Below are 12,692 nucleotides of genomic sequence, written 5' to 3'. Positions count from 1 at the left end.
TACTAAACACCAAGACTTCCTTCTGCCTGTTTCCAAGGGGCCAGCTATGGGGAAGTTAGAAGTGCATCTGCATTCAATGAAGGTCTTGGAAGAGACCCAAATCACCACATTCGGAAGAGTTCCAAGAACTCTGCGAGGCTGTATGTTCCAAACAGAGAGAAAGAACACAGAAATCAAGGTTTGAAGTGGAGCCCAGAAAGGAATCTAGTAACAGGAAGCAGGAGTGTGGAAAATGAGCATTTTAAATTAAAGTTGCTCAGGGATTCTCAGAATCAATAGACAATGTACATGCTTAATGTTTGAAATATGCTTTTTTACAGCATTCCTTTTTGTTCACTAAACTTCTTCATATGATTTTGAACAAGTGTGCTGACAGAGAACAAACAGCCCATGGAAGAGAACACTGGCTGATTCTGGGTAATAAATATTCCCATGTGTACATATACCAAAGAAAGTGCTATATTCATAAGGAGCATATTAGTGACGAGAGGATGCTTTCTAAGAACATATTTCACTTTTTAGGTCCACAATAATAATATGCAGTGTAGGGGCATCATATCCTTCAACACATGGAGAAACGTAATATTAAATGAAATCTAAGAATCTGGGCAAGTATCTTAGAAAATTCATTTTTTGGGGTAAAAAAAATGCCACACACCCCCCCCCCCCCCGGTGGAGTGTCTGGCTAGCTCAGTCGGTGGAGCCTGCGACTCTTGATCTGAGGTTGTGACTTCATGTCCCCTGTTGGGCATGGTGATTATGTTAAAAAAAAAAAAAAAAAAAGTAAGTCCACCCAAAAAAATTCTGTCATAAGCTGCAACATGGATGAACCTTGAGGACATTATGTTAAGTGAAATAAGCCAGTCACAAAAAGACAAACATTATGGGGTGCCTGGGTGGCTCAGTCAGTTAAGGGTTCAACTTTAGCTCAGGTCATGATCTTGCAGTTCATGAGTTCGAGCCCTATGTGGGGTTCTGTGCTGTGTCTGCCTCTCTCTGCCCCTCCACCACTTGTGCTCTGTCTCTCAAAAATGAATAAACATTAAAAAAAATTTTTTTAATAAAAAAATTTTTTAAAAAGACATTCTGTGATCCACTCATACTAAGTTATCTATCTAGTCAAATCTACAGAAACAGAAAGTCAAATGGTGGTTGCCAGGAGCTGAGAAAGAAGTATATGAAAAATTGTTATTTAATGGATATACAGTTTTAGTTTTGCAAGATGAAAAAGTTCTGGCATTGGATGCACAACAATAAGAATATATTTTACAATGCTGAACCATACACTTAAAAATGTTTAAGATGGGATATTTTACCTTATGCATGTTTTACGAAAGCTAAAAAAAATTTTTTTAAACAAGGGAAAAGAGTCAGTCCACCAAGTACACAGGCTTTCTGAGAAGCAGTTGCAGAAGGACTGAACAAACATTTGAAGTACATACAATGTAATATTTTTAAGTATGCAGTTGGAAGAAAGAATAAAGTAAAAGAGCATTTACTGGGTCTCAGTGCAGGCTCATCAATATTAGATCCTTCAGATATGTTGTATTAAATTCTTACAATAATCCTGAAAGTAGATATTCTGGTCCAGATGCTGATATGCTAGTCCTGAAAAAATTGGGGTTTAGAAAGGACAAATATCTTGCCCAAGTTTCTGCAGCTAATAAGCAGCCTAGGGGAATAAGGTTGCCCATTACTGGAAGATAAGAGGGTCATTACAATGAAAGTTTAGAGAATTAAGAGAATTAGTTTTCTACCTGTCCCACTTTATTTTCACTTTTCTTTCCCACTTACTGAATCCAGAGAAGAAATTTAAAAGCTAAGTTAGTCTAGCATTTATGGAGGAAACTGCAGGGAAAAGCCTTGAGAGTTTCTTAACTTAATTAGCATAAAATTTTGAAACTGGAAGTCGTATCAAGTTACCTGACAGAAAACAGTGCCTGGGAAAAGGATTCACAAGCCTAATCCCGTGAAGTGAGGCTCCAGGGGGAAAACAAAATATGGTTAGCAGCCATGCACATTTTTCACATATATATGTTTAAGTTTCTCTTGATATAAAGTGTGTCAGTCAGAATACCAGATAAAATTGAACTTCTCCACCACTTAATAAATACCTTTCGTAAAAGTGAACCAAGGACTTTGTATCAGTCAAGGTCACATCGGGAAACAGATGGCACACACAAACTCTGCAATTTGAGGAAAGTTTAATGAGGAGCTATTCATGAAGGTGTGGGCAGGATACAAGGAAACCACAAGGGATAGCGCAGTACCTTGGGGCTAGTGACTTCAGGGCTTATCCTCCCCTCTCCAAGGCCATCATGGACTAAGGGAGTGCGCTATTCCTGAAACACAGAGAGAGAGCTGCATGGTTGATGCTGTCTTTTGGCCACAGGATGCAACCAGTTTGCAGTGACCCAGCAGCGAGAAACTCCAGAAATTAAATCTCTCTATTCCCACTCTCCTCTATTCCTGTTTCTGATCTTCTGTCAATGCTCTCCATTGGCTACACCTTATTTAGGCCTTTTAAGGCACAGAGTAAGGTGGAAAAGAACGAAGAGTGCATTTGGAGAGGCAAACAAAAGGTACCCAGCAGAGACTGACTAATATTTTATAGGTCATGTGTGAAAATAAGTTAAGGAAGAACTAACAACAAAAACAAGTCCTCTGGGGTTTGTTTGTCTGCTTGTTTTAATAAAATATATTAGAAAACTTACCACTAAGTCTGAGAAATGTGTTAGTTAGGTTTTGCTATAACAAGGCAGCATCACAAACAACTCCCAAATCTCAGTAGATTACAATAATAAACATTTGTCTTTTACTTTCAGGTCTACAAGTCAGTTCTGGTTCAATTACATTTGGCTAAGTTAACTGGACATGTCTCCTGGCTGAAGGTTGAGATCAGTTGTGCTTCATGTATCTTCTCATTCTAGAATTCAGGCTAAATGGCCAATGATTACATAGAGCATGGCAGCTGGTAGGCACACAAAGGGAAAAACAGAAACCATAACGTCTGTTAAATCTGTGTTTTTTACTGGCATGCTTATCATTTCCACCATATTGAATCTGCCAATGGAAGACTTTTGACCAAGCCCAATGTCAATGGAGTGGGAACATCAATGTATAGAGAAGGGTAGAGTGAATATTTTCTAAACAATAATTAATCTACTATACTTAGTAAAACTGCCTCTGAAAATATACCTTATATAGAAACACCCAGGCTTTATGACTACAAATAGATTTTTATCCCATTAACCGTTTTTTATGTATATACTTTTCTTCTTATTAAAAGTATCCTCTGGCTGTGATTATGCATTCCCTGCCAATCACATTTACCTTCTATGTTACTGAAAGAAACTGTCTAGGTAAACACTGTTAACAGAAATGTTAGCCTAAAAGCACATTTATGCACCTTCACGTATAGGTATAGGTGTAGGTGTAGGCCTCTGTGTAATGCACCTAGAAAAAGATAAAAAGCACTAAAAGTTTATACATCACACCCTAGTAACTTATTCAAATTTCAAAGCTACTCATAGCCCTTCCTAAATCAGCAGAATTTTTAAAGCTGATTTTTAAAGATTTATATGTTCAATGTGTCCTTACTGCGCATCTACAGTTACAATGTTTTTTTTCCAGCTTTATTGGGATGTGATTGGCATACAGCATTGTGTAAGTTTAAGGTGTACAAATTGTTGAATTAATACACTTATTACCACTGTAGCCTTAGCTAATACTTTTATCACATTATATAACTGCCATTTCATTTTTGTGGTGAAAAATTTAACATTACTCTCTTAAAAACTTTCAAGTATGTAATACAGTATTAACTAAACTCACAATGCTATACATTAGATCCCCAGAACTTATATCTTCTAACTGGAAGTCTGTATTATTTGTCCAACATCTCTCCATTTCTCTCATCCCCATGGTAACCACCATTCTACTCTGTTTCTACTCGTTCACTTTTTTTAGATTCTGCATGTAAGTGATATCATACAGAATTTGTCTTTCTTTGTCTGACTTATTTCACATAGCAATGTGCTCTCAAGGTCCACTTGTGTTGCTGCAAATGGCAAGATCTTCTTTCTCGTGGCTGAATAATATTCCATTACATGTATATCACCACATTTTTCTACCCATTCATCCATTAACAGACACTTGGTTATTTCCCTATCTTGGCCATTATGAATAATGCTGCAATAAACATGGACATGCAGATATCTCATCAAAATCTTGTTTTTGTTTTTGTATCTATATTTTTCAGGGATATTGATCTGTGGTTTTCTTGAAGTGTCTGTCTGGCTTTTGGTATCAGAGTAATTCTAGGCTTGTAATTTTGTAATTTTGGAAATGTTCCCTCCTCCTCAATTTTTGGAAGTGTTTGATTTTAATTTTTCTTTAAATATTTGATAGAATTTACCAGGGAAACCATCTGGTCCTGGATTTTTCTTTGTTGGGAGATTTTTGATTACTGATTAATGTTCCTACTCATTATTAGTATGTTCATATTTTCTATTTCTTCATGATTCAGTCTGATAAGTTGTATGTTTCTAGGAATTTATCCATTCTTCTAGGTTATCCAATTTGTCGGTGTATAATTATATATACAATTTCTTATGATTTCTGTGTATTTCAGTTGCAATATCTCTTCTTTCACTTCTGATTTTGAGTCTTCCATCTTGCTTAGTCTAGCTAAAGGTTTTCAATTTTGCTTATCTTTTTAAAAACAGCTCTTAGTTTTGTGATCTCTTCTATTATTTTTCAGATCTCTATTTCATTTATTTCTGCTCTGATCTTTGTTATTTCCTTCCATCTGCTAACTTTAGGCTTAGTTTGTTCTTCTTTTTCTAGTTCCTTGAGGTGTAAAATTAGGTTATTTCCAAAGATAAAGAGAAGGAATCAGAGCATACTACCACAGAAAATCACCAATTAGCAAGGGCAGAAAGAGAAGGAAAAAGAAACAAGGAAACTACAAAAAAAAGCCAAAAAATGATTAATAAGATGACATTAATAAGTCTTTACATATCAATAATTTCTCTAAACAGAATGAATTCTTCAATCACAAAACACATTGTGGCTGGCTGGATTAATAAAAGCAAGACCCAACTATATTTTGCCTACAGAAAACTCATTTCAGCTTTAAGGAAAATATGGGCTCAAAGTGAAAGGATGAAAAAAAGACATTCTATGCAAGTGGAAACCAAAAGACAACAAGGATCACTATACCTACATCAGACAAAGGAGACTTTATGCCAGAAATGGTTAACAAGAGACAAAGAAGATCATTATATAAGATAAATGGGTCTATGTGTCAACTATACTTCAAAAAAGTTAATTTCTTTTAATTAAAAAAAATAAAATTAAATTTTTTTTAAAAGATACATAGGTCGACTCATTAAGAGGATGTAATCATCATAAAGGCACCCAACATGGAACCACCTAAGTATATTAAGCAAATACTAACAGGTCTGAAGAACAAAATAGATAACAATACAATAATGGTAGGGTACTGCACTTGCATCAATGGGTAGATCATTCAGACAGAAAATCAGCAAGGAAACAATGGACTTTAACCATGCTCTAGACCAAATGGACCTAATGGACCTATAAAGAACAGTCTACCAATAGCCTCAGAATATACATCCTTCTCAAGCACACACAGAACACCATCTAGGATAGATCCTATGATAGGTCACATAACAAGTCTTATCAAATTAAAGAAGACTGAAATTATACCAAGTATCCTTTCAGCTACAACGGTATGTAACTAGAAATTAACAACAATAGGAAAGCTGGAAAATTCACAAAAGTGGAAATTAAATAACACACCCTTGAAAAACCAATGCATAAAGAAGAAATCAAAAGGGAAACCAGACATTCCCTGCTCATGGATTGGAAAAATAAATATTGTCAAAATGTCAATACTGCCCAAAGCTATCTACACATTCAATGCAATTCCAATCAAAATCGCACCAGCATTCTTCTCGAAACTAGAACAAGCAATCCTAAAATTCATATGGAACCACAAAAGGCCCCGAACAGCCAAAGGAATTTTGAAGAAGAAGACCAAAGCAGGAGGCATCACAATCCCAGACTTTAGCCTCTACTACAAAGCTGTCATCATCAAGACAGCATGGTATTGGCACAAAAACAGACACATAGACCAATGGAATAGAATAGAAACCCCAGAACTAGACCCACAAACGTATGGCCAAGTCATCTTTGACAAAGCAGGAAAGAACATCCAATGGAAAAAAGACAGTCTCTTTAACAAATGGTGCTGGGAGAACTGGACAGCAACATGCAGAAGATTGAAACTAGACCACTTTCTCACACCATTCACAAAAATAAACTCAAAATGGATAGAGGACCTAAATGTGAGACAGGAAACCATCAAAACCTTAGAGGAGAAAGCAGGAAAAGACCTCTCTGACCTCAGCCGTAGCAATCTCTTACTCGACACATCCCCAAAGGCAAGGGAATTAAAAGCAAAGTGAATTACTGGGACCTTATGAAGATAAAAAGCTTCTGCACAGCAAAGGAAACAACCAACAAAACTAAAAGGCAACCAACGGAATGGGAAAAGATATTCGCAAATGACATATCGGACAAAGGGCTAGTATCCAAAATCTATAAAGAGCTCACCAAACTCCACACCCGAAAAACAAAGAACCCAGTGAAGAAATGGGCAGAAAACATGAATAGACACTTCTCTAAAGAAGACATCCGGATGGCCAACAGGCACATGAAAAGATGTTCAGCGTCGCTCCTTATCAGGGAAATACAAATCAAAACCACACTCAGGTATCACCTCACGCCAGTCAGAGTGGCCAAAATGAACAAATCAGGAGACTCTAGATGCTGGAGAGGATGTGGAGAAATGGGAACCCTCTTGCACTGTTGGTGGGAATGCAAATTGGTGCAGCCGCTCTGGAAAGCAGTGTGGAGGTTCCTCAGAAAATTAAAAATAGACCTACCCTATGACCCAGCAATAGCACTGCTAGGAATTTATCCAAGGGATACAGGAGTACTGATGCATAGGGCCACTTGTACCCCAATGTTCATAGCAGCACTCTCAACAATAGCCAAATTATGGAAAGAGCCTAAATGTCCATCAACTGATGAATGGATAAAGAAATTGTGCTTTATATACACAATGGAATATTATGGCAATGAGAAAAAACGAAATATGGCCTTTTGTAGCAACGTGGATGGAACTGGAGAGTGTGATGCTAAGTGAAATAAGCCATACAGAGAAAGACAGATACCATATGGTTTCACTCTTATGTGGATCCTGAGAAACTTAACAGGAACCCATGGGGGAGGGGAAGGAGAAAAAAAAAAAAAAAGAGGTTAGAGTGGGAGAGAGCCAAAGCATAAGAGACTGTTAAAAACTGAGAACAAACTGAGGGTTGATGGGGGGTGGGAGGGAGGAGAGGGTGGGTGATGGGTATTGAGGAGAGCACCTTTTGGGATGAGCACTGGGTGTTGTATGGAAACCAATTTGTCAATAAATTTCATATATATATAAAAAAAAAGGGAAACCAAAAATTATCTCAAAACAAATGAAAATGGAGACACAATCTACCAAAATTTATAGGATGCAGCAGAAGCAGTTCTAAGAGGGAAATGTAGAGAAATAAATGCATAAAGTAAGAACAAAAGAAAGATCTCAGATAAACAACCTGACTTTACACCTCAAGGAACCATGATTTTTTTTAATCTACTAATTTATGTATTACGCATGAAAGAAGGAGAATCACAAACACCTCAAAAAGGATTTAAGCAGTTATACAGGTAAACTTATGATCCTGTTTAGGATTTTTTTTCCCCTGTGTGCCTGACAAAGGGTTGTGCCACCTTTGATTAAATAGTTCTGGTGACAGACAGTCACCATCTAATGTGGTAGTCTTTTGGACACTCTCCTTTTGTTTTTTAATATTTTTAAAAATATTTATTTATTTTTGAGAGAGACAGAGACAGAGTGTGAGTGGGGGTGGGGCAGAGAGAGGGAAACACAGAATCTGAGCTGTCAGCAAAGAACCAGACGCAGGGCTCGAACTCACAAACCGTGAAATCATGACCTGAGCAGAAGTCAGACGCTTAACCGACTGAGCCACCCCAGGTGCCCCTTCGACACTCTCTTTAATGGAATGTTAAATTCCATTTATTTTTAGTAAATAAATTTTTAGTAAATTCTACACCAAAATGGGGCCTAAACTCATGATCCCAAGATCAAGGGTTGCATGCTCCTCCAGCTGAGTGAGCCAGGTCCCCCATTTGTTTTGTTTTTTTAATTGATCCCAAATCTTCCTTTCTTCAGCTTCCTCTCAATTGTTCCTAGGTTTGTCCTTGAGAGTAAAGCAAATGCATCCCCTCTTCTGTTAGGATAGTTGCTCCATATTTGGAAACAGCTAGAATGCGTGCTACCACCCTCCCTGTCCCCCACCTCCCACTCCACCAGAGCTCTAGTCTCTTAAGACAAGGGCTCTTTCCAAAAGTCTTCATATATCAGTGTCTCCAGAATTCTTCTCACCCTGTTTGCACTCTTTTAGATTACACTAAGAAAAAAAAATATTCAGGGAGATTTAATTTTATATTTTAAATATTAAGTATTCATGGAGTGTCTGGGTGGCTCAATCAGTTGAGCGTCCAACTCTTGATTTTGGCTCAGGTCACAATCTCATGGTTTGTGAGATCAAGCCACCTGTGGGGCTCTGTGCTGACAGCACGGAGCCTGCTTGGGATTCTCTCTCTCTCTCTCTCTCTCTCTCTCTCTCTGTCCCTCCCCTGCTCACACTCTCTCTCTCCCTCAAAAAAAAAATTAAATAAATAAATAATAAATAAATAGATAAGAAATAAATAAATAAATATTACATATTCACATTCACTATGCCTTCCCCAAGCATCCAACCTAAAATAACTTTCATTATATTCTTTCAGGGTATCTTGTTCTATTCCTTTATAGTACTTATCATATATAAATGATACTTACAAATCTAATTAATCATAAATATCTAATTTAGATAACACTTCAAATTATTAAATATTCATTTAATAATTTAATTATATCTATAATAATATCTGTCTCTTCCACTGGTCTGTAAGTTCTCTGAGAGCTGGAACTATATTTATTTTGCTCACCATCTTATTTCTTGTTTTCAGCATAATCCATGCTACACAGTATATATTAATAAGTATTTATTGACTGATTCTCAGCTGTTGAATAAAATGAAATTCACATTGTGAACATAATTAAAGAAAACAGAGTGTCATTGTCTTCCTACATAGGAAAAATATCCTGGAAGAAATTAAGAAAAAGCGAATTTTGAAGAAGACAAGGGTCCTGGATTGATGGAGAAAGCAGGAGAAAACACTCCAGCATGTAGCGCTTTATCTAATGTAGTAGAGAATGGTAACTGTTTACTAAAGTCCATATTCCCTTCTTCCTGGACATATGGTTAGGTTACATTTCTAAGCCTCCCTTCCTGTTAGACAACTCCTTTGGTGGTGACTAATTTATGTTCATGCTGGAACATGAACATAAGTGAGGGCTACTGCTTTTGCATTTCTGTTTTAGAAGTGTCTCCTTGCCCTTTTGTCTCTTTCCAGCCTCATCAATGCAGATAACAACAAGGCCACAAGTGGTTTATTCTACATTTGGGGTGGAGCCACAAGTTGGAAGGAGCCTGGGTCCATTTTGGACTCCTCAGAGCAGAGCTGTCCCACTCACTTGAATTGTACATTCTATTACTGCATAGAGGAGACATAAACTTTGCTCTTTAGGCTACATTATCAGTGGGTCTCTTCTTATAACAAGTTACCTTTGTGGGACACCTGGATGGCTCAGTAGGTTAAGCGTCCCACTCTTGATTTAGGCTCTGGTCAGGATCCCACAGTTCATGAGACCAAGCCCCACATTGGGCTCTGTGCTAACAGTGCAGAGCCTGCTTGGGATTCTCTCTCCCCCTGCTCCTACCCCGCTCACATGCACAAACACACCCTCTTTCTCTCTCAAAATAAATAAATAAACTTAAAACAAAATTTTACCCTTTGCCCTAAGACATCTGTCACTTAGAAAATGTTTGATCAATATTGCTTGAATTCACAGTATAGAGAATGACATGTGTGGCATAGTCTAAAAGAATCTAATCACAAACAGAGGAAATGAATATGCCTCAGACAAGAAGCTAATAAAGAGTAGTGAGAAATCGCTAACCAATTGTGGGAAATATTGGGGGTTATTATAAGCATATATTAAAAATATTTTTAAATAATATAAATTGTATTATTAAACTCTCATGTACCACTCCCTCAAAATGAATAAATGTCAGCATTTTTGGAACTCAGTTCAGATTTTTTTCATTTTTTTAAAGAAATAGTACCTTATAGCGGGAACTTGGGTGGCTCAGTCGGTTAAGAGTCTGACTTCAGCTCAGGTCATGATCTCACAGCTCGTGAGTTCAAGCCCCACTTAGGGCTCTATGCTGACAGCTCAGAGCCTGGGGCCTGCTTCAGATTCTGTGTCTCCCTCTCTCTCTCTGCACCTCTCCTGCTCGCATTCTGTCTCTCTCTCTCTCTCAAAAATAAGTAAACATTAAAAAAAAAAAAAGAAAGAAAATAGTACCTTATAAAAAAATTACTGTCCCCTATAATTATCCTGCCTGGAGGAGGTTTTTCAACATTCCTCCCAAAGTCTGGTACCTACAGTTGAAACCCAAATAAGGACTAATCGTGAGAGTATAGAGTCTATTATTCACTGGGATTGGAACGGTAAAGTTCTAATAGCAAAGACCAAGATTGCATTTCTTACTTAACAACTGCTTAACACTATTTGCTTATGTTAAAGTGGAAATTTAGTAACACTGCCTAGCCATCTTTCACATTAACTACTACCACCTGTTCTCCCCTTTCTAGGCTAACAAAACTTGTGAAATTGACTTCTGACATAAGTGTACCACCCGACATTTACTACTTGTAATTGTTCTCCTGTTATTCTGGTCTATTGGTGACAGGGCATGACTTTTATTCAGGAGAATTTTTGGCATCTAGTTGCAGACACTGCCCATTTATGAGGACTAAAAACTCCTAGGTGGATCCTAGCACTTCCAATACTTTATAATAAGTTTATCACTTGGTTCCTTTCCCAAAACCGGTCAATATATCAGGCAGATACAGGTGCCTAGTAAAAGCAGGGTCCTATTTTAGTATTTCTGTTTTGTTTTGTTTTGTTTTGAATCTGAAGAGATTTCATCTAAAAGTTGCTAGACATTTTCTGCCACAAGGAGTAGCGACATCAATTATTCCTTAGAACAGACTTCCTTTGTTTTGAAAAAACTACATGAAGGAGCCATTTAATTATATTTCCCCCAATTGTTCTGTGGATTGTTCTGTGGTGGCGTGGAAAGTTGTTTGCTTACAAGGGCAGACTGGGTGAAATTAGCCCGAGAGATTTCCAGATAGTATTATTGAGCAAGAAAAGTAAGATGCACAGAGATGTGTATGATTCCATTTATGTAAAACAAATGAAACAAAAATGTGAACGTGTATAAATATGTTTTTAAGAGGCTACATGATCATAGAAAAAGTACATTAGGCTACATACACCAGACTGTGAACATGGGATGGTTTTGTGGTACAAGGAAAAGCAAAAACAGGGAAGACAAGTAACAAAATAAATAAATAAAAATAAACTTTAAAAAAGATATTTTTAGAAAAGAACACTAAAAAGTAACAGTACCATGTAATATAAGTGAAAGATTGGGCTTTGCTAAACTAGTTGAAGTCATCATTTTTTCAAATATAAAAGCAATGTGGTAACAGATTTGTGAGGGTTTAGGGACATATGTGTTTTAAGATGAATATCAAAACACAAAACATAACAACAACAACAACAAACCCTTATGTACACTAGTAGAAAGACGATAGTAAAACCCTCTATGACAAAAGCAAGTGCAAATTATCTCAAGTGTTTCTGTTAACAGATTTTAAAAATGCAGTTTGAGGTTACAGTTAATAGCATCTTACGTACAAGGAAAAGAAATGCCAAATAAAGCAGATTTGATTCCAGATCATGGAATAAAATAGGCAGGCTATAATGGCTTCTTTCAGTTATGACTTAAGATCCCTCCACCACTGGAGCATCTAGGTGGCTCAGTCAATTAGGTATCTGACTCTTGATTTCAGCTCACATAATGATCTCACGATTCAGGAGATAAAGCCCTGTGTCAGGCTCTGTACTGACAGCATGGAGCCTGCTTCAGGTTCTCTCTCTCAGCCCCTACCCCACTCGTTCTCTCTCTCTCTCTCTCTCTCTCTCTCTCTCTCTCTCTCTCTCTCTCTCAGTAAATAAATAAGCTTTTTTTTAAAGGCTCCTCCACCACAGGTATTAATGTAACCATTTTACAGATGATGAAACTGAGTCTTTGAAAGTTTTGGCAGCTTTCCTAAGATTACTCTACTTGACTTTGAGCCCATTTCACATAATTCCAAAACCCATGTACTACTCACTATCATAATAATTGTCTCACTATAGAATGATATACTATAGATTTAAAATTCATTTAGGAGCATGACATACATATCCTATATTTGCCATGGCAGGCTATATTGTATTCCAGAGTGGTGCCACCGAGTTCTTCTCTTCTTTTGCATCAACCCAAATGTTCTCTGTGTTTCCATGCCCCAATATATAT

The sequence above is a fragment of the Felis catus genome, chromosome B4, assembly GCF_018350175.1.
Source record: "Felis catus isolate Fca126 chromosome B4, F.catus_Fca126_mat1.0, whole genome shotgun sequence".
NCBI lineage: Eukaryota > Metazoa > Chordata > Mammalia > Carnivora > Felidae > Felis > Felis catus.
This window is presented reverse-complemented; position numbering follows the sequence as displayed.